Below are 4,800 nucleotides of genomic sequence, written 5' to 3'. Positions count from 1 at the left end.
GATAAGTGGAGAAGAGAATTGGAGTTTGAAGTTGGTGATAAAGTATTTCTGAAGTTATCTCCATGGAAAGGAATACTCAGGTTCGGTAGGAAAGGGAAATTAAGCCTAAGATATATTGGACCTTACGAGATAGTAGAAAGAGTTGACCTAATGGCTTATAGATTGGATTTACCTCCAGAATTATCTCGTATTCATGATGTGTTTCATGTGGCAATGCTTAGAAAGTATGTGCCAGATCTTACCCATGTATTACCTGAGCAACCAGTACAGTTGAGAGAAAATTTGTCCTATGAAAAGGAACCAGTGGAGATTCTTGACCAAAAGGAACATGTCTTAACGAATAAGACAATCCCATTGGTAAAGGTACTATGGCAAAACCATAGCACGGAAGAAGCAACATGGGAAGCCGAAGAGCAAATTAGAAACAAGTATCCGTAGTGTTTAATTGATGGACTTGTAGCGAAATTTCGAGGATGAAATTTTTATAAAGGGAGGTAAATGTGAACCCCGAATCCTAATTTCTCTACTTGAGTATGTTACCTACTAAGACTAGTGGGATGAGTAGGTTGATGTGGAAATTAGTGTAGAGTGGTAAAGGAAAAGTGGAGATTTGAAGAAAAGAGGAAATTTGGAAGTTTAACTTTTGTGAAAAATTCATGAATTTGGCTAAGTATAAATTTTGTGCTGATACGTTGGAAGGGTGGTGTTGATGCGTTGGAAGAGTGGTTGGGGATGACATGCGGCTAATGGAAGGAAGATGGAAGTGACGCATTGGAAGACACACGAGTAGGCGAGGCATGCATGGAAAGGCAACCCATGCATCGAGCAACCTCGACCAAATGCCCAGCCATGCTTTAAGCAGCCTTGGCCAGCGCCCATGCCATGTGTCGAGCAGCCTCGGCCAGCACCCCTGCCATGCATCGAGCAACCTCGGTCAAATGCCTGCCCATGCATTGAGCGATCTGCCGAGCCATGCAGCCAAGCGCGCAGCCCATGCGGCCAAGCACGACCATGCAACCGAGCGAGCGAGCGATAGCCAGCATACGCTGCACGCCCATGCGTCCAAGCAGCACGCCTATGTGCCGAAGCACCCGACCAAGCATCAAGGCGCCGCACGCAGCCCATGTGGCCAAGCATGCCCAATGCGTCAAGCGACCAGCGTGCCCATGCGTCGAGCGACCAGCCTATGTAGCGGCCTATGCATTGGTGGTCAGCACCATGCGCCCATGCCAAGCAAGCCGTGCAATGCTACCTAGTGAGCCATGCGTCGAGAATGGACGGTCACCCTATGCGTTGGTGATGGTTAGCTCTTGCAATGGCTAAGTTGAATTGTGATGGTAGTGATTTGGCTTGCTATGCGTTGATGGTAGGCTATGCGTTGAGTATGGATTATATGTTGATCATCCAAGAGTTGGATGCATACAAAAGATGAGATCAACAGAAGAACATCATCAAAACCATGTGTCTTCTTGGAAGTAAAGCCTTAAGCCTTAAGAATTTGAGGTGGTGGCATTTGATTGGAAGCTCATGCGTTGGCTACACAGGAGGAAGACACTTAACTTGCAATGATTACAGCATTGCGTTGATGGGTGAGAAGGAGACACTTGGCCATGCAGCCAAGTAGGTGGTGTCAACTCTGGAGAAGGCTTGGATGCCTATAAATAGAGCCAAGAGACTTCATTTTTAGTTCACAATTAAGAAATACCGTGAAAAGAGTGGGAAAGTTGAGCAAACCTTGCGTTGGAGCCAAATCCATGCATTAGTCATAGAGGACACATTGGACAGTGAGGTCTGAAGAGGACGCATCAACTTGGGACGAGGAGTTCTCCCAATTTACTCGTGCGTTTAGAATGATTCTAAAGCCACCTGAATCTGAAAGTCTAGTTTTTAGAGAAGGGCTTCTGGAAGAAAAGCTCAAAGGGATCGAGTTGGAAACTGAGAATAAGACAAAAGGGTCAGGCTATTGGATCAGTTTGGGCCAGTCTTGAAGATTCTGTGATTCTGGAAAAACCACAAAGATTTCTAAGCTCAAATTTTAGGGTAAGCTTCCTGTGACATTTTAGAATATTTTTGTAGAAGTAAGTATCTCAAAATAAGATTTATAACTATGAGTAATCTAAGTTGTAAATTTAATCTGGATTCTTGGGGTGAAAAAGGAGCCCGAGGTAGAAAAGGGAGCTACTAGAGTGAAAAGCTCCTAAGCAATCAAGGTGAGAGGCAAAAACGTTTTGACTAAAACATTTGCTTAAAATGTTTGATTACAACGTGTTATAGAAAGCATGTTTTAAAGAAGATTATTCTCATGTCAGCTAGTTTTACAAGTAATTTTCAAGAAAACCATGAGTTATGTTTTAAACGCATGCATGTGTGAGAAATTATTGAAAAGCGATTTATATGTGTTAAATATACTTAACATGCATTAGTACCTTATGTTTTTATATGTGTTATACTTTACATGATTTAAAGAGAAAGTCATTTATGACTATTTTTACTTAAAACGCAATACCGAAGGACATTTGAGAAGGTATCCACCCAACTAGATACTGAAGGACATTTGAGAAGGTATCTATTGGTACTGAAGGACGTTTGAGAAGGTACCAAACCAACCAGATACTGAAAGACGTTTGAGAAGGTATCTGAGCAGAAGTACCTAAGGTATGATGGTACTTAGTATGGCCACGTGCACGTAGGTAGTTAGAGTCAGAGATTGAGCAAAAAGGTTCTCTTTTGACTAGTAGTTGGTGTTTAGATTGTTTTATCCACAGTAAACGTTATTCTCAACTAAGAAATAGTTTTACTGTTTTATGATTAAAACAGCTTTACATGTTTTATGCTTGGAAAATGTTTATACTGCAATACAAATACCGTAGAAGCTTATATTTCTGTTAAACTCTTTATTGAGATTTTGCATGAGAATCAATTATCTTTCTTAAGTCACTCACTGGGCGCAAGCTCACCCCGTTTTCAAATGTTTTCTTCCCCCCCGCCACAGGTAGCGGTCAAATCCTCTGAAGATAGCTCTGCATCTACTCTGCCACTAAAGGATAACGAGATTTGTAACTCGTCTATTAAGTGGTTACTGTTAATATTGTACACATGTTATTGTTGTTCATATAGGGACTAGGGTTTGTGGGATTTGGGACTTGTGAATCTAGTGTTGTAATGACTCTAAATATGTTATGCTTCTAAATTAATAAATTTTGGCCTAAAGATATTCCGCTGTATATGAGTTATATATTGGTATCAGAGTTATTCCGCAACAGTTAGTAGGCAGTAAATGTCAGCCATAGGGTTGATAACTACTGTAGTCATGCCCTTTCCTAGGCTAAAAGGGTGGTCTGGGGCGGGGTGTGACAATAGCTGGGGACATAGGGTGTAAGATGGAATTCATGCCTACCTGATTTAGGGATAAGAGAAAGGTTGTTCTCTTAAGTACTGTATCCAGGTCTTTAATAAGGGGCCCCACCCTCTATTACAAAGAACTCCTGTTTATTCGGGGCCCTAAAAACTTTTACAAAGAAAACATTCCAAACATTAAATTTTCTGTCTGACATTAAATTCTAGATTCAAAATATCAAAATGATTAATAAAAAAATAGACTGAGCGAAACTGATTTCTCTTGTTCCATATGGCTCTGTCATGGGTCCCGTCTATCACTCGCTAGTCTATTCCTGTCATTTCCTGAAAAACATAAAGGAATAAAGAATGAGTGTAACAATACCCAGTAAGTGACCCACTACTAAGTCCTCTAGGTAAACAGTTAACTAGTCTATCTATGCATCGATGTACACCCATATCATATCAATCTTAGTGATCCCGAAGGGGACATATATCAGTCATAAACGTGATCCCGAAGGAACACACAGGACATATATTAGTCATAAACGTGATCCCGAAGGAACACACATCAGTCATAGTGTGTATTTCGAAGGTACACGAATCAGTCGTAAACATGAACCTAGAAAAACATGTATCAATCATTGTGTTTAACCCGAAGGTATACAAATCAATTGTAAGTGTGTCCCGAGGGAGCACACGTGAGTTATAGGTTTCTATCCCAAAGGTACACGATCAGTCATAAATGTGCACATATATAGTCATGGTGTGGTCCCGGAGGAACATGCAATTAGTCGTATGTACACCTACCCAGATAAAGAAGTTAACAATAACCCTATAACTTAGCATGCATTAGTTTACATATAACTCCTCTATTATATTTACAATAGTTTATCTTAGGGATAAAACTAATAGTATGTCCTCAATTAACTTTACATAATATCACAGTCAAAACAGTCCAATCAGTCTAAAATAGACAGTCAGTCAGTTTAAAATAAATAGTCCAATCAGTCTAAAATAAATAGTCCAACTAGTCTAAAATAAACAGTCCAATCAGTCTAAAATAGACAATCCAATCATTATAATGAGAAGGGTAAAAAGACAATTACTTTGAAATTAAGCCCAAATACCCAACAAAACAAACTTCTCTTTATCTTTGACCAAAATTCTTGAATCAACCAAAACATGACTCGACTAAGAGTTGCGTCCAATCTTCTAAAACCAATACAACGCTAAGCCAAATAGGCAATTTAAGAATTTAGACCCAATATACAACACAATCAACAATCCATATGGGTTTCAAGCCTCAATAACTTACCAGATGTCGATGAAATACCTTCTTAATCCACTATAACTTCAAGTTGAAAAATTCAATCAATAGAGGCACTACCACGATAATTGAAAATCAGAAATTGTTATGTTAAATTCTTAGACAAAAAATATGAGAGTCGGCGAGGACTTTGA

This window comes from Benincasa hispida, chromosome 3 (assembly GCF_027475165.1).
Source record: "Benincasa hispida cultivar pf3 chromosome 3, pf3_genome.v1.1, whole genome shotgun sequence".
Taxonomy (NCBI): domain Eukaryota; kingdom Viridiplantae; phylum Streptophyta; class Magnoliopsida; order Cucurbitales; family Cucurbitaceae; genus Benincasa; species Benincasa hispida.
Note: the sequence above shows the minus strand (reverse complement) of the source record.